The sequence below is a fragment of the Scyliorhinus canicula genome, chromosome 2 (genome assembly GCF_902713615.1).
Source record: "Scyliorhinus canicula chromosome 2, sScyCan1.1, whole genome shotgun sequence".
Taxonomy (NCBI): Eukaryota; Metazoa; Chordata; class Chondrichthyes; order Carcharhiniformes; family Scyliorhinidae; genus Scyliorhinus; species Scyliorhinus canicula.
This window is the reverse complement of record NC_052147.1, coordinates 88,613,332-88,636,348: the sequence shown is the minus strand read 5'-3', so window position 1 is coordinate 88,636,348 and position 23,017 is coordinate 88,613,332. Positions and strand designations below refer to the sequence as shown.

General features: G+C 47.1%; 1 protein-coding gene across 5 annotated transcripts in view; it reads right to left on the bottom strand.

Annotated features, from left to right (window-relative positions):
• The window catches only part of LOC119955765 (coiled-coil domain-containing protein 9B-like), a 402,308-nt gene that overhangs the window by 359,892 nt on the left and 19,399 nt on the right, over positions 1–23,017 (bottom strand). The window lies entirely within an intron of this gene.

The following is a 23,017-nucleotide window of genomic DNA, read 5'->3' as shown; positions in this document are numbered from 1 at the left end:
AAGAGCAGACTGGTGGTGATTTAACCTGAGGATCACCACAGGCGAGGGGCAAGGTTGAGAAGGTGGGGTCCTCATGAATAACCTCAGTCAGTACAGGAATTGAACCCTCACTGTTGGCCTCGCTCTGCATCACAAACCAGCTGTCCAGCAAACTGAGCTAAACCCACACAACCAAGATTATGACAAAGAACATCAATCTGGCAGCACATATTGTAAGATTACAGTTTCATGGTGCAAAACCAAAAGAAGTGTTAATGGGACATGTAAATAAACAAAATATATGTCGAGAGGAGGTGTGAGTTTATGAGGATACCTGGTATCCAAACGCAAAGCAATGGAAATGAAAGAGAATGAGAGAAATGCAAACCAGCAAAACTTTGTCATTTAATCTCCCTTACCCTCCATCATACCAGACCTTCCCTGTTACCCTTCCTTGCAGCCTTCCCCATTTTACTTACTCAAAACCTATTACATTTCTAAACTTTTCCCAGTTCTGATGAATGGTTACAGACCTGAAACATTGGTTGGGATTTTGCTAGCCAACTGAAGATGGGTTAGGACGTGGGAAGCCTCAAGACAAAATGACAGCAGAAGGTGTTGGGTGGGGAGCCCAACATCTTCCTGCTATCTCAGGAAGGCAGAGGCAGGCAATTAAGCCAACTAAAAGGCCAATTAAGGATCACTTCCCACACTTACCAGCATTTTTACCAGAGCTAGTCATGTGGGGACCTCACCAGATAAACAGTGGTGGCCTCCCAGTCGGGCCCACCCTACCTCCAGCGGCAAAGGCCAACCCCATAGCACTGACACCACTGGAGGGTTCACACCTCCAAGTCGTCTGGGCCTGCCTGCGAGGCACCTCAACATGAAGGCACCCTCTACTTCCTGTAGCCTCAGTCGCAGCCACTTCTATTGGTGGCACTGTTGAGGCTTCCAATTGGCCCGTGGTGAATGTATTATGACAGCCATTCACCATTGTATTGCATTGTACTATGTTGTTGCCCGTGTGGGCTCCACCGATGGACCATTGTATTGTATTACACCACTTTGTATCATGATTGGTGCCCTTGTGGGCCCTGCCCCTGGCTCCGCCTTCTTGAGGAGAGGTATATAGAGCTGCTGCCCTGCAGGCGGCTCAGTGCAGAGCAGTCGCAGGCAGGCACAGTTCTAGCTGATTAGAGGCACAGTTCACTTCAACTCTCCGTCTCATGTGGATTGATGGTTGCATCAATTTAATCAGCTACAACATCGCGATGGAAGCAGCCCTCAAACCTGACTGACTGGAACTCGACCCACAGGCAGCTGAAGCCAAAGGGATTTTTTCACAATGGCTCCGATGTTTCGAGGCCTACCTCGCCTACTCCTCCTCGCCCTCCGTCACTGACGAACAGAAGCTGAGCCTCCTCCACGCCGGGTGAACCATTGAATCTCCGTGCAAATCGAGGAAGCGACCACATACACAGACGCGGTCGTGATCCTGAAGCGGCAATACGTGACGCCGGTGAACAAAGTGTACGTGTGGCATCTCCTCACCACTCGCCGCCAACGCCCCATGGAAATCACTAGAGGAGTGCCTACGTGACCTGAAAGTGCTCTTGTGAAGCTGCCACTACAAGGCCATCACGGCCTCACAACACATGGAACTCGCCATCTGGGATGCCTATGTGGCTGGAGTCCGGTCCAACTACGTCAGGCAGCGCCTGCTCGAGAAGGGCACCTTCGACCTAGAAGAAACTGTAAAACTAGCCACCTCCCTAGAAGTGGCGTTTCAGAGCCTCAAAGCTTTCTCCTCCGACCACGTGACCCCCTCGTGGACACCCGACCAGAGAGTACGCCAGGCCTGTGCCACACGGCTGCCCGCCCAACCCCGGGGGCTACCCTGCTATTTCTGAGGCCAGTACCAGCACCCCAGGCGGTGGGGTGCCCGGCTCAGAAGGCGAACTGTAGCGACTGCGGCAAGAAAGGACACTTTGCCAAAGTTTGCCTGGCCAGATCCAAGTCCTCCAAATCACAGGCCCGACTCTCAGACTCACAGGCCCTTTGGACGCGTCACCCGCCTCGTGTTGTCCGTGGGGGCAGCCATCTTCAACTCCGCACAACACGTGCGACTCACGGGGGCCGCCGTTCTCCCACGCGGCCCGCCATTTCAGACTCATGGGGGCCGCCATCTTCATCACCGCCCGACACATGCGACCGACGGGGGCCGCCATCTTCAACGCTGCCCGACACGTGCGACCAACGGGGGGCCACCATCTTGAGACCACACCACCACCTCTGACCACGTCGGCTACCCGCAACGAGGTGCAGTCACCCTCGACCAGTCACGCCCAAAGCACCTCCGGAACTCCATGACGACCGTCCGGTTCAATGGGCACGAAACGCCTTGCCTGTTTGACTCCGGGAGCACGGACAGCTTCGTACACCCAGACACGCTAAGGCGCTGTTCTTTCCATAATCTCCCCCGCACTTCAAACAATCTCCCTCGCTTCCGGATCGCACTCATTGCAGATCCGGGGGTACACTGTCGCAAACCTCGCGATATAGGGCGTTAAATATGCAAACTTTAAACTATATGTACGCCCCGATCTCTGCGCTCCTCTTCTGTTGGGACTGGACTTCAAGTGCAACCTCAGGAGCCTGACCCTAACGTTCGACAGGCCCCACCCCCTCTCACCGTTTGTAGCCTCACGACCCTGAAGGTCGACCCTCCCCCGCTCTTCACAAATCTCACTGCAGACTGTAAACCAGGAGCAGGCGGTATAGTATCCAGGACAGGACATTTATCGGGTCAGAGGTCCAGCGACTCTTGCGGGAAGGCATCATCGAGGCCAGCAACAGCTCCTGGAGAGCTGTCGTCAGGACAGGGGAAAAGAACCGAATGGTTGTAGACTACGGCCAAACCATAAAACGGTACACTCACCTCAATGCGTACGCCGTTCCCCGGATAGCGGACATGGTGAATCAGATTGCACACTACCGGGTGTTCTCCACGGTGGATCTGAAGTCCGCAGACCACCAGCTCCCAATCCGCCCGGAGGACCGCCACTACACGGCTTTTGAGGCAGACGGCTGCCTCTTCCACTTCCTCCGGATCCCCTTCAGCGTCACCAACGGGGTCTCGGTCTTCCAAAGAATGATGGGCCGAATGGTGGACCAGTACGGGCTGCAGGCCACATTTCCGTATTTGGACAATGTCACCATCTGGTGCCACAACCTGCAGGACCACGACGCCAACCTTCAGAAGTTTCTCCAAACCGCCCAACCCCTCAACCTCACTTATAACAAGGAGAAATGCGTTTTCCGCACAACCCAACTAGCCATCCTCGGCTATGTCATGGAAAACGGTGTCCAAGGGCCCGACCCAGACCGTATGCGCCCCCTCCTGCAACTTCCCCTCCCCCACTGCCCCAAGGCCTGGAAAGGATGCCTCGGGTTCTTTTCGTATTATGCCCAGGGGGTCCCCAACTATGCGGACAAAGCCCGTCCACTGATCATAGCTACCATCTTCCCACTGGTGGCTGTGGCCCGTCAGGCCTTCAGCCGCATCAAGGCAGATATTGCCAAAGCCGCGATGCGCGCGGTAGACGAGTCCATCCCCTTCCAGGTGGAGAACGACGCGTCAGAGGTCGCCCTCGCCACTACCCTTAATCAGGCAGGCAGGCCCGCAGCCTTTTTCTCCCGAACGCTCAACGCCTCCAAGATTCGACACTCCTCAGTCGAAAAAGAAGCTCAAGCCATTGTGGAAGCTGTACGGCACTGGAGGCACTACCTCGCTGGGAGGGTAAACGAGGTTTACCCTCGTCACCGACCAACCTTCAGTAGCCTTCATGTTCGACAACACACAACGATTGAGGTGGAGGATCGAACTCTCCTGCGGAAGCTCAATGAGCTCCCAGATGCCCTGTCCTGCGGCACATGCGCCAGCGCGCAAGATGGCCGACTCCGGGCCATTCACAACGACCTCTGCCACCCAGGTCACCCGGTTTCTCCACTACATCAAGGCCCGCAACCTGCCCTACTCCACCGAGGTGGTCAGGGCCATGACCAGGGACTGCCAAATCTGTGCGGAGTGTAAGCCGCACTTCTATTGACCAGATAGCACGGTAGCATTGTGGATAGCACAATCGCTTCACAGCTCCGGGGTCCCAGGTTCGATTCCGGCTTGGGTCACGTCTGTGTGGAGTCTGCACATCCTCCCAATGTGTGCATGGGTTTCCTCCGGGTGCTCCGGTTTCCTCCCACAGTCCAAAGATGTGCAGGTTAGGTGGATTGGCCATGATAAATTGCCCTTAGTGTCCAAAATTGCCCTTAGTGTTGGGTGGGATTACTGGGTTATGGGGATAGGGTGGAGGTGTTGACCTTGGGTGGGGTGCTCTTTCCAAGAGACTCGATGGGCCGAATGGCCTCCTTCTGCACTGTAAATTCTATGAACCGTAAATTCTATGAACTATAAGGCCCACCTGATGAAGGCCCTTTGAGCGCCTCAGTATCGACTTCAAAGGGCCCCTCCCCTCTACCAACCGCAACGCGTATTTTCTTAACGTCGTTTACGAGTACTCCCACTTCCCCTTTGCAATCCCTTGCCCCGACACGACCGCAGCCACCATCATTAAGGCCCTATATAGTATCTTCACCTTATTCTGTTTCCCCACTTACATCCACAGTGACCGGGGCTTCTCGTTTAGGAGCGACAAACTGCGTCAGTACCTGCTCGGTAAGGGCATCACCTCGAGCAGGGCTACCAGTTACAACCCCCGGGGAAACGGACAGGTGGAGAGGGAGAACGCGACGGTATGGAAGGCCGTCCTACTGGCCCTACGGTCTAGGAATCTCCCAGTTTCCCACTGGCAAGAGGTCCTCCCCGACGCGCTCCACTCCATTCGGTCACTTCTTTGCACAGCCACAAACGAGCGCCTATTTGTTTTCCCTAGGAAATCCACTTCCGGGGTCTCGCTTCCAGCCTGGCTGACGACACCGGGGCCCGTACTCCTCTGAAAACACGCAAGGAGCCATAAGTCCGACCCCCTGGTTGAGAGGGTCCAGCTCCTTCACGCCAACCCCCAGTATGCACTGGAGTGCTGAGCTTGTGGCATTTGAGTGCTACAGAGAGAGTTTGGTGACTGAGGGAGTATAAGGGTTCATTTTTATTTAAAGTCTAGTATTTCTTTTATTTAGTTAATTAACTTAAAAGTTGCTGTTTGGTCTATAAGACGGTGAATTTTGAATCAGCTTTAAACAAGGTTCTACTTGTACTTACTTGCAGCTGGAGCTTGTTAACTAGTTAATTGGATTAGGCCAGTTTTCAGAGGCTAGAGTCACAGCATAAATAGGAGCTAGTTACAGTGCAGACTTTGTTTGCACTGGAGTGCTGAGCTTGTGGCATTTGAGTGCTACAGTGAGAGTTTGGTGACTGAGAGAGTGCTGAGCTTGTGGCATTTGAGTGCTACAGTGAGAGTTTGGTGACTGAGGGAGTGCTGAGCATGTGGCATTTGAGTGCTACAGTGAGAGTTTGGTGACTGAGGGAGTGCTGAGCTTGTGGCATTTGAGTGCTACAGTGAGAGTTTGGTGACTGAGGGAGTGCTGAGCTTGTGGTATTTGAGTGCTACAGTGAGAGTTTGGTGACTGAGGGAGTTAGGTGAGGAGGGAGTAAGGTGCTCCTTACATTTCATTTCCTATATTTATCAAAGAGCATGAAGGGAGCCAGGAGTTTAGAGTACAGCTGACTGGAAGTAGAGTCGGAGGGCAGAGGTCCAGTTGGTCCAAGGGGCAGCTAATTCTGTAAAGTAAGAGGGGATGGGGGCTAGGGCAGTTGCATGCTCCTCCTGTAGGATGTGGGTGGTGAGGGATACCACTGGTGTCCCCGCTGACTATACCTGCGGGAAGTGCACCCAACTCCAGCTCCTCAGAGACCGTGTTAAGGAACTGGAGCTGGAGCTGGATGAACTTCGGATCATCCGGGAGGCAGAGGGGGTTATCGAGAGGAGTTACAGGGAGGTAGCCACACCCAAGGTACTGGACAAGAGTAGCTGGGTTACAGTCAGGGGAAAGAAAACTAACAGGCAGACAGCGCAGGGATCCCTCGTGGCCGTTCCCCTTCAAAACAAGTATACCGTTTTAGATGCTGTTGGGGGGGGGGGGGGGGGGGGGGGGGGGGATGACCTACCGGGGGAAGGCCCCAGCGGCCAGGTCTCTGGCACTGAGTCTGGCTCTGGGGCTCAGAAGGGAAGGGGGAAGCATAGAAAAGCAATAGTAATAGGAGATTCAATAGTTAGGGGAATAGATAGGAGATTCTGTGGTCGCGAGCGAGACTCCCGAAAGGTATGTTGCCTCCCGGGTGCCAGGGATGTCTCGGACCGTGTCTTCAGGATCCTGAAGGGGGAGGGGGAGCAGCCAGAAGTCGTGGTGCACATTGGTACCAACGACGTAGGTAGAAAAAAGGGTGTGGAGGTAATAAACAAGTTTAGGGAGTTAGGCTGGAAGTTAAAGGCCAGGACAGACAGAGTTGTCATCTCTGGTTTGTTGCCGGTGCCACGTGATAGCGAGGCTAGGAATAGGGAGAGAGTGCAGTTGAACACGTGGCTGCAGGAATGGTGTAGGAGGGAGGGCTTCAGGTCTTTGGATAATTGGAACGCATTCTGGGGAAGGTGGGACCTGTACAAGCAGGACGGGTTGCATCTGAACCAGAGGGGCACCAATATCCTGGGGGGGAGGTTTTCTAGTACTCTTCGGGAGGGTTTAAACTAATTTGGCAGGGGAATGGGAACCGGATCTGTAGTCCAGCAACTAACGAAGCCGATATTCAGGATGCCAAAGCACGTAGTGATGCAGTGGGGAAGGTAACACTGACAAAGGAGAGTACTTGCAGGCAAGGAGATGGGTTGAAGTGTGTATACTTTAATGCAAGAAGCATCAGGAATAAGGTGGGTGAACTTAAGGCATGGATCGGTACTTGGGACCAAGATGTGATTGCCATCACGGAAACTTGGATAGAAGAGGGGCAGAAATGGTTGTTGGAGGTCCCTGGTTATAGATGTTTCAACAAGATTAGGGAGGATGGTAAAAGAGGTGGGGGGTGGCATTGTTAATTAGAGATAGTATAACAGCTGCAGAAAGGCAGTTCGAGGGGGATCTGCCTACTGAGGTAGTATGGGTTGAAGTCAGAAATAGGAAAGGAGCAGTCACCTTGTTGGGAGTTTTCTATAGGCCCCCCAATAGCAGCAGAGATGTGGAGGAACAGATTGGGAAACAGATTTTGGAAAGGGGCATTGGGACCGGTTCTGGGGGAGGTGGGACCAGTACAAACCGGACGGTCTGCACCTGGACAGGACTGGAATCGATGTCCTAGAGCTGTTGGGGAGGGTTTAAACTAATGTGGCAGGGGGATGGGAACCGATGCAGGAAGTTGGAACTTAGTAAAACAGGGACAGAAGCAAAAGGAAGTAAGGGGAAAAGTGCAAGGCAGAGAAGACAATGAAAAATCGACAGTACAAGGTACAGTGACTGAGGGGAGCTCAGTGAATAGGCCCAGTAATAACAAAAGGAATAAAACTGGAGATGTTAAGATTCAAAACAGAGGTAAAAAAACCCAACATAAGTGTACTTTACCTGAATGCTCGTAGTATTCGGAATAAAGTAAATGAGTTGATGGCACAAATCATCGTAAATGACTATGATTTAGTGGCCATTACTGAAACATGGTTAAAGGATGGTCACGACTGGGAGTTAAATATCCGAGGGTATCAAACTATTCGGAAGGACAGAGTGGATGGTAAGGGAGGTGGTGTTGCTCTGTTATTTAAGGATGACATCCGGGCAATAGTAAGGGATGACATCGGTGCTATGGAGGATAAGGTTGAATCCATTTGGGTGGAAATCAGGAATAGTAAGGCGAAAAAGTCACTGATAGGAGTAGTCTATCGGCCACCAAATAGTAACGTTATGGTGGGGCAGGCAATAAACAAAGAAATAACTGATGCATGTAGAAATGGTACAGCAGTTATCATGGGGGATTTTAATCTACATGTCGATTGGTTTAACCAGGTCGGTCAAGGCAACCTTGAGGAGGAGTTTATAGAATGTATCCGCGATAGTTTCCTAGAACAGTATGTAATGGAACCTACGAGGGAACAAGCGGTCCTAGATCTTGTCCTGTGTAATGAGACAGGATTGATTCATGATCTCATAGTTAGGGATCCTCTGGGAAGGAGCGATCACAATATGGTGGAATTTAAAATACAGATGGAGGGTGAGAAAGTAAAATCAAATACTAGTGTTTTGTGTTTAAACAAAGGAGAGTACAAGGGGATAAGAGAAGAACTAGCTAAGGTAGACTGGGAGCTAAGACTTTATGGTGGAACAGTTGAGGAATAGTGGAGAACCTTCCAAGCGATTTTTCACAGTGCTCAGCAAAGGTTTATACCAACAAAAAGGAAGGACAGTAGAAAGAGGGAAAATCGACCGTGGATATCTAAGGAAATAAGGGAGAGTATCAAATTGAAGAAAAAAGCATATAAAGTGGCAAAGATTGCTGGGAGATTAGAGGACTGGGAAATCTTTAGGGGGCAACAGAAAGCTACTAAAAAAGCTATAAAGAAGAGTAAGGTAGAGTATGAGAGTAAACTTGCTCAGAATATAAAAACAGACAGTAAAAGTTTTTACAAATATATAAAACAAAAAAGAATGGCTAATGTAAATATTGGTCTTTTAGAGGATGAGAAGGGAGTTTTAATAATGGGAAATGAAGAAATGGCTGAGGAACTGAACAGGTTTTTTGGGTCGGTCTTCACAGTGGAAGACACAAATAACATGCCAGCGACTGATAGAAATGAGGCTATGACAGGTGAGGACCTTGAGAGGATTGTTATTACTAAGGAGGTAGTGATGGGCAAGCTAATGGGGCTAAAGGTAGACAAGTCTCCTGGCCCTGATGGAATGCATCCCAGAGTGCTAAAAGAGATGGCTAGGGAAATTGCAGATGCACTAGTGATAATTTACCGAAATTCACTAGACTCTGGGGTGGTCCCGGTGGATTGGAAATTAGCAAGCGTGACACCACTGTTTAAAAAAGGAGGTAGGCAGAAAGCAGGAAATGATAGGCCAGTGAGCTTAACTTCGGTAGTAGGGAAGATGCTGGAATCTATCATCAAGGAAGAAATTGCGAGGCATCTGGATAGAAATTGTCCCATTGGGCTGACGCAGCATGGGTTCGTAAAGGGCAGGTCAAGCATAACTAATTTAGTGGAATTTTTTGAGGACATTACCATTTCAGTAGATAACGGGGAGCCGATGGATGTGGTATATCTGGATTTCCAGAAAGCCTTTGACAAGGTGCCACACAAAAGGTTGCTGCATAAGATAAAGATGCATGGCATTAAGGGTAAAGTAGTAGCATGGATAGAGGATTGGTTAATTAATAGAAAGCAAAGAGTTGGGATTAATGGGTGTTTCTCTGGTTGGCAATCAGTAGCTAGTGGTGTCCCTCAGGGATCCGTGTTGGGCCCACAATTGTTCACAATTTACATAGATGATTTGGAGTTGGGGACCAAGGGCAATGTGTCCAAGTTTGCAGATGACACTAAGATGAGTGGTAAAGCGAAAAGTGCAGAGGATACTGGAAGTCTGCAGAGGGATTTGGATAGGTTAAGTGAATGGGTAGGGTCTGGCAGATGGAATACAAGGTTGACAAATGTGAGGTTATCCATTTTGGTAGGAATAACAGCAAACGGGATTATTATTTAAACGATAAAATATTAAAGCATGCCGCTGTTCAGAGAGACTTGGGTGTGCTAGTGCACGAGTCACAGAAGGTTGGTTTACAAGTGCAACAGGTGATTAAGAAGGCAAATGGAATTTTGTCCTTCATTGCTAGAGGGATGGGGTTAAGACTAGGGAGGGTTATGTTGCAATTGTATAAGGTGTTAGTGCGGCCACACCTGGAGTATTGTGTTCAGTTTTGGTCTCCTTACTTGAGAAAGGACGTACTAGCGCTGGAGGGTGTGCAGAGGAGATTCACTAGGTTCATCCCAGAGCTGAAGGGGTTGGATTATGAGGAGAGGTTGAGTAGACTGGGACTGTACTCGTTGGAATTTAGAAGGATGAGGGGGGGGATCTTATAGAAACATTTAAAATTATGAAGGGAATAGATAGGATAGATGCGGGCAGGTTGTTTCCACTGGCGGGTGACAGCAGAACTAGGGGACATAGCCTCAAAATAAGGGGAAGTAGATTTAGGACTGAGTTTAGGAGGAACTTCTTCATCCAAAGGGTTGTGAATCTATGGAATTCCTTGCCCAGTGAAGCAGTTGAGGCTCCTTCATTACATGTTTTTAAGGTAAAGATAGATAGTTTTTTGAAGAATAAAGGGATTAAGGGTTATGGTGTTCGGGCCGGAAAGTGGAGCTGAGTCCACAAAAGATCAGCCATGATCTAATTGAATGGCGGAGCAGGCTCGAGGGGCCAGATGGCCTACTCCTGCTCCTAGTTCTTATGTTCTTATGTCACAGGGTAGTAGTCATGGGTGACTTCAACTTCCCAAACATTGAGTGGAAACTCATTAGATCAAATAGTTTGGATGGGGTAGTGTTTGTGCAGTGTGTCCAGGAAGCTTTTCTAACACAGTATGTAGATTGTCCGACCAGAGGGGAGGCCATATTGGATTTAGTACTTGGTAATGAACCAGGGGAGGTGATAGATTTGTTAGTGGGGGAGCATTTTGGAGATAGTGACCACAATTCTGTGACTTTCACTTTAGTTATGGAGAGGGATAGGTGTGTGCAACAGGGCAAGGTTTATAATTGGGGGAAGGGTAAATACAATGCTGTCAGACAAGAATTGAAGTGCAGAAGTTGGGAACAGGGAAGGACACAAGCGAAATGTGGAACTTGTTCAAGGAACAGGTTCTGCGTATCTTTGATATGTATGTCCCTGTCAGGCAGGGAAGAGATGGTCGAGTGAGGGAACCATGGTTGACAAGAGAGGTTGAATGTCTTGTTATGAGGAAGAAGGAGACTTATGTAAGGCTGAAGAAACAAGGTTCAGACAGGGCGCTGGAGGGATACAAGATAGCCAGGAGGGAACTGAAGAAAGGGAGTAGGAGAGCTAAGAGAGGGCATGAAAAATCTTTGGCAGGTAGGATCAAGGAAAACCCCAAGGCCTTTTACACATATGTGAGAAATATGAGAATGACTAGAGCGAGGGTAGGTCCGATCAAGGACAGTAGCGGGAGATTGTGTATTGAGTCTGAAGAGATAGGAGAGGTCTTGAACAAGTATTTTTCTTCAGTATTTACAAACGAGAGGGGCCATATTGTTGGAGAGGACAGTGTGAAACAGACTGATAAGCTCGAGGAGATACTTGTCAGGAAGGAAGATGTGTTGGGCATTTTGAAAAACTTGAGGATAGACAAGTCCCCCGGGCCTGACGGGATATATCCAAGGATTCTATGGGAAGCAAGAAATGAAATTGCAGAGCCGTTGGAAATGATCTTTTCGTCCTCGCTGTCAACAGGGGTGGTACCAGAGGATTGGAGAGTGGCGAATGTCATGCCCCTGTTCAAAAAAGGGAATAGGGATAACCCTGGGAATTACAGGCCAGTTAGTCTTACTTCGGTGGTAGGCAAAGTAATGGAAAGGGTACTGAGGGATAGGATTTCTGAGCATCTGGAAAGGCGGGTGCGGTACGTTTCAGCGCCGCCGTTTCAGCGCTGCCTTTTCAGCGCCAGGACTTTTCAGCGCCAGGACTTTTCAGCGCCAGGACTTTTCAGCGCCAGGACTTTTCAGCGCCAGGACTTTTCAGCGCCAGGACTTTTCAGCGCCAGGACTTTTCAGCGCCAGGACTTTTCAGCGCCAGGACTTTTCAGCGCCAGGACTTTTCAGCGCCAGGACTTTTCAGCGCCAGGACTTTTCAGCGCCAGGACTTTTCAGCGCCAGGACTTTTCAGCGCCAGGACTTTTCAGCGCCAGGACAAAAAAATTCTCCAATGTTGTCATATAGTTATGACAGAATTTTTTTTGGCACTAAGCAATTTACAAATCTGTAAGTTCATAAAATGAAATAAAACTCAAGTGTTAACAAAATGTTTTTATTGTAAAAGATCCACTTATAAAGATCCAAAAACAGTACATTAAAACAATTTACAAATCTGTAAGTTCATAAAATCAATCATTAAAAAGAAAGTTCATTGGACATTCATTGGAAAAAACGCATTTAGTTTGTTAAATTGTGCCCTATTGAACGAAGGTAGTCAATTTCATTCCTGCTGCCATATTCGGAAACAATTTTCAATATCCTCTCATCAGCTTTTCTATATTTAAGTAATTTTAATTGAGGTTCATTGCCAGCTAAAAGTTTCTCGAAGTGCTCGTCTCTTCCCTTTTGAACATGCTTAAGGACATCAATGAACTTCCAGATAGTTGGGTGTGACATTAACAGTTCACTTTTCAATCTCCTGTTGGCCGCCTCAGCATAGTTATTTGTTCTGTCATCCCCATCTAATGTTCTTTGATACATATTCCACATCTCGGTAGGAAATAAAGGACTTCGTCTGCCTGCTCCTCGGCGATTAGGATGGCCGATATAATTGTCTTCGAAATAGTTTAAAACCGGAATTAACTCCTCTGGTAAATTACCTGCTAAAGAATCCACGTGACTGTCAAGGTCGGCAACTGGCACAAAACATAGGGCAGTTATCATTTTCGAATGTAATGCAAAATCGGGATTGCTCTTATATAAACGCATGAGACCAAAACCACTTATCTGCCTAAGTATATTTTGAGACAGATGAAAAAGGCAGCCTCTTACTTCTATATTGGGGAAGGAGTCTTTCATGGTGGTAAAAGCAGCGCGTTCAAAATCACAATTGATAATGGCAGGTCCTGCGTTTGTAATCATCTCTTTTACCGTCGCAAACAACATCATATAGGTCGCATACTGTTTGTTTTGTAAAAGCGCGTACAATACAGGGTGAACTCCGTTATTTTTCCTAACCATGATGATATAAACTTGGTAAAATAGGTGTGGTGCTACCGCAAATGTTCCGTCAGCATACCAAGTCGTGGAAGTTGCCATGTGTTCTAACCAACTCTCTCTCCCAAATATAATAATCCGTTCGTTGTTCATACCACTATCCTTTAAACAGATATTTTCCTCGGTTTCTGGGGTGGGTTTATACATCATGTATTGAGGTAACTGAAGCTCTTGAATCGATCTTGGATTATCAGGGACCTGATTAACTTCGTCTCGTTTTCTACGAATAATGTTTCGCATTGCCTGCCTGTTTGGTAACTGTGCCATACCTGCCACGGACATTTTTTCAATGCACTTGTTGATAATCGTACTTGGAGGCTCACAAGTCTTTTCAGCCCGGTCTCTCGCATCAGTTATGACCTTTTCCACTTCGATAGCAACTGCAGATGGGGGATGAGTATGTTCGTTGATCTTTTCGATCACCTCTCTTTCTAACGTGTGAATGCGGGCCTTGCACCTACCATCCTCACGGCATCGCCAAAACTTAACTTGCTTTTGTTTCTTGCTTTCTTTGTCGAAACGATATATAAAACCTTCATGACAGAACTTCTCTCTGCCTCGCTTGCTTTTCACTGATTCAGCCATGGGTTTAAAGATATGGAACTTACCAAATTTACCAAAAGAAATTTACCAAATAACTAAGTAAGTATAAAAACTTGTTAACAAAACTCTAACATTATCTAAACAGTAATCATAATAAAACTCCAACAAAATCTAAAGACAGTTAGAACGATGAAACGACCAAATAACGAAGTGTAAAAGCTGGTATACCTGTGTCATACCTGTGACCATACTCAAGAATGATTTCTGAATGAATGAGCGCTGAAACGTCCTGGCGCTGAAATATTTGGCGCTGAAACGTCCTGGCGCTGAAACGGCGGCGCTGAACTGTCCCATTCCCTGGAAAGGCACTGCTTGATTAGAGATAGTCAGCACGGATGTATTGAATTCTTTGAGGAGGTGACCAAGCATGTGGATGAAGGTAAAGCAGTGGATGTAGTGTACATGGATTTTAGTAAGGCATTTGATAAGGTTCCCCATTGTAGGCTTGTGCAGAAAGTAAGGAGGCATGGGATAGTGGGAAATTTGGCCAGTTGGATAACAAACTGGCTAACCGATAGAAGACAGAGAGTTGTGGTGGATGGCAAATATTCAGCCTGGAGCCCAGTTATCAGTGGCGTACCGCAGGGATCAGTTCTGGGTCCTCTGCTGTTTGTGATTTTCATTAACGACTTGGATGAGGGAGTTGAAGGGTGGGTCAGTAAATTTGCAGATGATACGAAGATTAGTGGAGTTGTGGATAGTGAGGAGGGCTGTTGTCGGCTTCAAAGAGACATAGATAGAATGCAGAGCTGGGCTGAGAAGTGGCAGATGGAGTTTAACCCTGACAAGTGTGAGGTTGTCCATTTTGGAAGGACAAATATGAATGCGGAATACAGAGTTAACGGTAGGGTTGTTGACAATGTGGAGGAGCAGAGAGATCTTGGGATCTATGTTCATAGATCTTTGAAAGTTGCCACTCAAGTGGATAGGGCTGTGAAGAAGGCATCGGTGTGCTAGCGTTCATTAGCAGAGGGATTGAATTTAAGAGCTGTGAGGTGATGATGCAGCTGTACAAAACCTTGGTAAGGCCACATTTGGAGTACTGTGTGCAGTTCTGGTCGCCTCATTTTAGGAAGGATGTGGAAGCTTTGGAAAAGGTGCAAAGGAGATTTACCAGGATGTTGCCTGGAATGGAGAGTAGGTTTTATGAGGAAAGGTTGAGGGTGCTCGGCCTTTTCTCATTAGAACAGAGAAGGATGAGGGGCGACTGGATAGAGGTTTAAAAGATGATCAGGGGAATAGAGTAGACAGTCAGAGACTTTTTCCCCGGGTGGAACAAACCATTACAAGGGGACATAAATTTAAGATAAATGGTGGAAGATATAGTGGGGATGTCAGAGGTAGGTTCTTTACCCAGAGAGTAGTGGGGGCATGGAATGCACTGCCTGTGGAAGTAGTCGAGTCAGAAACGTTAGGGACCTTCAAGCGGCTATTGGATAGGTACATGGATTAGGGTAGAATAATGGAGTGTAGGTTAACTTCTTAAGGGCAGCACGGTAGCATTGTGGATAGCACAATCGCTTCACAGCTCCAGGGTCCCAAGTTCGATTTCGACTTGGGTCACTGTCTGTGTGGAGTCTGCACATCCTCCACGTGTGTGCGTGGGTTTCCTCTGGGTACTCCGGTTTCCTCCCACAGTCCAAAGATGTGCAGGTTGGGTGGATTGGCCATGAAAAATTGTCCAAAATTCTATGATTAACTTAGGACAAAAGTTCGGCGCAACATCGTGGGCCAAAGGGCCTGTTACATAGATACATAGAATTTACAGTGCAGAAGGAGGCCATTCGGCCCATCGAGTCTGCACCGGCTCATGGAAAGAGCACCCTACCCAAGGTTAACACCTCCACCCTATCCCCATAACCCAGTAACTCCACCCAACACTAAGGGCAATTTTGGACACTAAGGGCAATTTATTATGGCCAATCCACCTAACCTGCACATCTTTGGACTGTGGGAGGAAACCGGAGCACCCGGAGGAAACCCACGCACACACGGGGAGGATGTGCAGACTCCGCACAGACAGTGACCCAAGCCGGAATCGAACCTGGGACCCTGGAGCTGTGAAGCGATTGTGCTATCCACAATGCTACCGTGCTGCCCCAGTATTTCTCTATCTCTATCTATCTATGCCTACGTGGCGCACCACGACGGCCGACAAGCTACAGTCTCCCTCCGGGACCTGGTACCCACAAGATCCCCTATGACCATCACCTACCCCACCCAACCCACACCGAACAGCACCGCTGCCCCTACATGGCCTCCACCCCTCCTCCTACAACCCTTCCCTCCATCACCGACCTACAGGGATGAAGCTCCATCAGACACGCTCCCGGAGTCCACACCTGTGCCTGCATCGACGAGTTCAACACCCGTGCCTGCAGCGAAAATAGAACTCAGGCGATCCAGGCGCACCATCAGGGCGCCAGACAGACTCAACCTGTGAGCCACTTCACCGCCTCTGGACTTCAATTTTTTAACAGGGGGTGAATGTGGTCAATGTATTATGACAGCCATTCACCACTGTATTGCATTGTACTATGTTGTTGCCCTTGTGGGCTCCACCTATGGACCATTGTATTGTATTACACCACTTTGTATCATGATTGGTGCCCTTGTGGGCTCCGCCCCCTTGAGGGGAACTGCCCGGCAGGCAGCTCTCAGTGCAGAGCAGTCGCAGGCAGGCACAGTTCTAGCTGATTAGAGCCACAGTTCATTTCAACTCTCCGTCTCGTGTGGATTGATGGTCGCATCATGGCCTACCACTTGGGCCAGAACCTCAAGAGTTGGGCCGCTGCCTTCAATTGGATAGGAGCAGCTTCTATCGTAATTGGCCACCAGCAATAATATGCCAGCCAGGGTCCCACCACCTACCTACACAGGATTGCAAACCGCTTTCCGTTCCAGTCCTGGAATTGAGAATATTATGGCCATAACACTGTTTTCCTCTTCCTCTCTTCCAGACCTGCTGAATGAAAAACCCAAAAAGTCCTGGAAACAGAGTTCCAGTATCTAAAGTATTTTGATTTTGTATTAACGTTGTATGTGGATTTTACCGATTATGGATGTTACATGCTGGACACAAAAAACAATTTAAGAATTTTACAAATAACAAACTCATAACAATATCCATAAATCACAAAATTAGATTTTTTTAGACGCTCAATCTTGCTTCTCTAAAGCCTGTGAGACAAAGTGATAAAAAAGCAAAAAGATGCCAAATACACCTTTGCCAGGTCAAGGAGCTGTTGAAGAGCCCCAATCACCAGATTTAGCACGTAGATATTCCCCATCAGGAGAGCAAGGTTACGAGAGTTCAAGGCAGGCTTTTGGAATGCTGTTCAACAAAAGTTTCAATGAGGCCTGGCTGGCTTTAATGCAGAACAAAGACTGGCTTTTGTAAACCAGCTATTAGAATAACAACATACATCACCAAGTTCAGACCTGAAAGCACAATAGTATAAAAACATACCTACTATATCTCCACTCAAATTGCGGATTTTCCCCTAACATTGTTACATAGCCTGCGCCAGGCAAAACTAACGACTACTGAAAACTATGCATGAATAGATGATAAAAATTCAAATCTTTCTATCCTTTACAAACTCCATCGGGAATCTTTGAACGGTTAATGTGCAATTTGCACCGAGAGATTAGAGCCTGTACCTCAAACTTGCAGTGACTTCAGAAGTGAACCAGTCCCTTGAAAATCCTGCTGCATGGCACGTCAAACATCCTGGTCCATTCGGGGAGATGGGACCAGTGAAGGAGTATCCGTGTGCCCGGTCTCCCAAGGGGAGCTGGGGATGAATTCCCAGCTGAATTTGAGTATTGGCTGCTATCTCTATTTGAAGGCTGGGTGCTTCAAGTTCAATGGAGCACGTTGTATTTGATCTTCGAGGCCTGGGGTCGGTTGAAGACCCTGACTACTGGTCATATGTTGACCTGTCCTCTGTCGAAAAGGGATGGAGGTGACCGGACGAGACGGGTCTTCACTACCCCGCTGGGGCCTAGGATTCTCTTCAACTGGGCTTTGGGACAACATGGCGGAGGTGCAAAGGCTCCAGCGAAACTCTGGATGGATCCTGGATGTTGCTCAATGATCCTGTCATGGCTTTGGCCTTTTCAAGCTTTGTGGATAATTATCCTGCAGATCATTAATCCTGTACTTTGTTCCGTTGAGATTATACTCCTGATTTTGCATTATTGCCTTTTATCCTGACACGGGTGTATGATATGAGCACCTCGCCTATATTCCTGCCAAATTCAGGATTGTCTATTTTTTTTCTTTGATGGTATTCCTCCACCGGTGCACTCAGATGGTGGAACAGGGAGACCTCAATTTATTGTGCATTACCGTTTACATTTAATATTAGTTTTGATGAGCGGTACCGGGGGAGCGGGATGGGTTGCCCGACCCTGCTTCTAGCCCTGTCTCAAATTCTAATAATTAGATTTCAGTATTTGTAATACAGAGATGTTTTGTTCTTTGGGAATTGTTTTAGGTCTCCTTTCTAATAGAGAACATGCTGAGTTGGTTGTGCGGAATTTATCTGGTTTCTCTTTTTAAATAATGTGTTGGAATCTTTGCTTTTACACTGAGGAGTACATTTTTGCTACCCTGCACTTTATTTATAGATAAGTAGCACCACAGAAGGGTGGTTTGATAACAAGATGATTGGTATGACCTTACAAGTCTTCACTATGGGTGAAGAAACCCCCCATTAGAACTATGGATGTTGTGGTCTTCTTATGCACTTTTGTTATTTTGGGATTAGGGAATCACCGAGACATTTACCTCCAGCAGATAGCAGGAAAGAAGTAGATGAGCATGCCTGCATGTGGTAACCCCCATGGAGGAAACAGTTGAGAAGGCACCACTGAGGCCATGGGCACTGGCAGGAAAGTGATCAGGGTATCAGCATACCCAATCTATCTCATCTCAATTTTTCCATCGGCCCTCAATCTCTTCTGACTAAAAAACTGCAAAGGGTGAAAGTGTGCACTTATTTCCTCCGCTCCCTTCACAACACCGTCTGCCGCTCAACAAGACAAAACTGCCTTGTTCGAAAGCTAAAAAAATACTTAGTGTATCTGGAGCGATGAGTTGCTACGTGAAATATATGACAGAGTTCCTCACGGTTCACTGCATCCACGAATGTATGGGCTACCCAAGACACACAAATGTGTGTCCTTTAGGCATCACCTTATAGAACATAGAACATACAGTGCAGAAGGAGGCCATTCAGCCCATCGAGTCTGCACCGACCCACTTAAGCCCACCCTATCCCCGTAACCCAATAACCCCTCCTAACACTAAGGGCAATTTAGCATGGCCAATCCACCTAACATGCACGTCTTTGGACTGTTGGAGGAAACCGGACCACCCGGAGGAAACCCACGCAGACACGGGGAGAACGTGCAGACTCCGCAGAGACAGTGACCCAGCAGGGAATCGAACCTGGGACCCTGGCGCTGTGAAGCCACAGTGCTATCCACTTGTGCTACCGTGCTGCCCACAATCTAAGACTTGGCCAAATGGTTGGGTGAACCAGGCTCAAACTTGAGCACATTTTCTGTATATACAGTGAAGGATTCATTAATAGATGAGAAAATAGGAGCAGAGGCAGGTCATTCGGCCTTTTGAGTCTGCTCCGTTATTCAATATCATGACATACTCCACCATACCCCCGCATTCCCCATACCCCTCAACACTTTTACCATCTAGAATTTACCATCTATTGCCTTCTTCAACATATTCAGTGACTTGGCCTTCACTGTTTCTGTGGTAGAGAATTCCACAGGTTCACCATCCTCGGAATGAAGCTTCTCCTCACCTCAGTCCTAAATGACCTTGTATCCAGACAGTGACCTCTTGTTCGAGCTCCCCTCAGCTGGAGGAAACAACATTCCTGCATCCAGTCTGTCCAGCACGGTTAGAATTGTATACATTTTAATCAGATCCCCTCTCACTCTTCTGAACTCCAATGAATACAGGCCTAGTTGACCACATAATCCTCAAAAGGCAATGCCACCATCTCTGCAATCAATCTGGTGAACCTTTACTCCACTCCCTCTCTGGCAAGTATATCCCTTCTTTGGCAAGGAGACCACTACTGCACACAGTACTCCAGGTCTGGACAGCTGCAGGAAGGCATCCTTGCTCTTGTACACAAGTCCTCTTGCAATGGATGCCACGACACCATGTGCCTTCTTAATTGTTTGCAGTACCTTTCAGTGACTGGTGTACTAAGACACCCTTTGTACATCAATATTTCCCAATCTACCATTAAAAATTTATTACTGTGCCATTCTGCTTTCCCTACCAAAGTGGATAACATTACATTTATCCACACTATACCGCAACTGCCATGTATTTGCCCACTCACTCAACTTGTTTAAATCACGTTGAAGCCTCTCCACATCCTCCTCACCACTTTCATTCCCACCAAGCTTCAGGTTGGCAGCAAACCTGAAAATATTACATTTGGTACCTTATCCAAATCATGTATATTGTGAATAGCTGCTGTCCAGGCACTGGTTCTTGCTGGACGCCAACAGTCACCAGCTGCCATTCAGAAAAAGACCCATTTATTCTTACTCTCTTTCCTGTCTAACCAATTCTCAATCCTTGCCAATATATTACCCCAATCCCATGTGTTTTGCTTTTGCACATTAATCTCTTATGTGGAACTTTAAAGCTTTCTGACAATCCAAACACACATCCACTGGTTCTCCCTCATTTGTTCTGCTAGTTATGTCCATAAAAGAAATTCAGCAGGTTTGTCAAACATGATTTCCCTTTGATAAATCCATGCTGATTTTGTCTAATCCCATGATATTTTCATTTGCCACCCTCCAGTCCACCAGGGCTGTTCTATAATCTACAGAATTTTGGAAGATAGCAACCGGCACATCCATTATTTTCATGGCCAACTCCTTTACTACACTGGGATGTATCACCTTTCAGTCCCATCAATTCCTCCAGCACTATTTTTTAATAATACTAATTTTTTCAATTCCTCCTTTGCACTAGACTCTTGGTTCCCTAGAATTTCTGGGAAGTTATTTGTGCCTTCCTCTGTGAAGACAGACTAAAGCAGTTGTTCAACTGCTCTGACATTTCATTGTTCTATATTATGAATTCTCCCGTTATGGACTGTACGGGACCTATATTTGTCTTCACTTATCTTTCTTTATGTATACTTACAGAAACTTTTACAATCTGTGTTTATGTCCCTTGCAAGTTTACTCTCACACTCTAAAATTCAGAAGAGGACCAAGAGATTGATGAAAAGGGGAAAAATAAACTGCTTTCAATCCTTCGGCTTGCTACTTTTTTCAGCAACTTTATATGACTCCTCTTTGAATCTAATACTATCCTTAATTTAGTTTGAGTCATGATTGGGCCACTTTTCTTGTTAAGTTTTTGCAACAGAAAGGAATGTATAACTGTTGCAATGCAATGCATTAGTTCCTTAAATATTAGCCATTGCCTATCCACTGTCCTGCCTGTTAACAAAGCTCCCCAATCTGTCTTAGCCAATTGCGCCTCATACCTTCGTAGTTTCCTTTCTTTAGATTTAGAACCCTAGTTTCAGGTCAGACTGCCTCACCTTGAAGATGTGAAGCAAGGGTTAATAGCCAGAAAGAGCCAGAATGACCGGGATACATTAGTGGAAAATCACAAATTAGAGGAATGTGTTATTGAAGCCATTGAAGGAGAATGAATTTGCTCAGAGAAGGGAGTGATATTTGAAGTCGTGAGCCGACTCATGACAATAAGCCAAACAGCCTTGAGAAACAAGGCACATGGCCGGATGACAGGATATGAAATGTGGGAGCCGCTTGCAACTATAGCTAACATTTATTAATTAAGCTAAAACTGCTACATTATCATGTGCCAATAGATAACCTCAAAGTCTGTAAAATCATGTACTGGAAATATTGTAATAACCAAACTATGCTTTGAAATGTGGGCAAGCTCAAGTGAATGTAAGAGACAACCCCTTAAAAAAACATATAAAAAAGGGGTGCTTTGAGCAAGACTTTGGCACTCTCAGAGGTGTTTCTTTGGAATACCTAGAGAGCGGCCCCGATCGCAATAAAGAATATTCTGAAGTACGGACGTGTTCAAGATCGTTTCTTCTGGACTGAGAGACAAGTGAATTAGACACGCATTCACATTTGGTGGCAGCGGTGGGATTTCAAAGAGTCTCCGCTGAGACTGGCGGCATAAATGACTGATCGAGTTTGGGAGTGAAGGAGGAATTGGGCCACCATTGAGAGTAAAATTTTTGCCACTTTGGTATTCCCCTCCGCTGTACCGTCCGCGATTCAGCCCCGCTGTCAGCACTCAGGGACGCTCCTACGAAACCAGGTCAGTCCGGCGAACCCGTTTAAGGGAGGGTGTGTAGCCCCTACAGTAATAGCTACAGGCACAGTCAGGGACTAGTGCTTTAAGGGAGGGAGTGTGACCCCTACAATTATAGTCACAGGCACAGTCAGGGACTAGTGCTTTAAGGGAGGGTGTGTAGCCCCTACAGTTATAGCTACAGAAGAGGTTTCGGCATCATCATGATCCTTGCTTTTGTCTAAAAGTGCCCCCGCGATAAGAGGCTTTAGAAGGGTGTGTGATCAACCCTGAGGTAATAATATAACAAGGACGTTATAACCTTGTAGTTAGATAGGTTTGCAGGCACGGATGAATTGGGCAACGGAGCAGGATAACTCCGTTTAAATTCATGATTGAATAAAGTGGTCCAGGACCATTTCGCCAAATAAACAATAATCGCAAGGATCATTAACTGCCAATAGTGTTAGAGATGGGTAATACGTTAGATACAACCTCTGATAGTGGAAGCGTGCTTCAAACCCTGTGTAAACAATATCCGGAATATTCCAAGCAACTGAGACAATTGTCAGGAGAATTGCATAAAAATTTAGGAGAAGCAAGATGGCCACTGGTGGAAAACTAATTCATTAAAATTGGGTATAAAATTGACAGAGAAAGGAATAGTTAAAACAGCCAAGGTCTTAAAAAAAAAAGGAATGCGCATATGGGAAAAGATCCAAGTCATTAGGCTATCCGCCTTGAATCTGTATATTAATCCATGTGAGTTTAAGCTTAAGTGAGATACGGTGCTGTCAGGGACTGCAGAGTTCCCAGATCTTATCTCCCAGAATTCTGACATAGTAAACTGCTTTGTTACTGATACTCAGGCCTTCGTGTGAATATTTTCACCCCTAACATTTAGTGTAAGTCTGGAAGGATTTGCTGAGCTGGACGCCGCTTGAGCCGGTGGACAAGGCGAGTAGTCAAACCTTTGACCGCCTAAAATTAGAATCACTTGGCAAGGCGGACAGACGGTGAGGTAACATCCAATAAGTCTGGT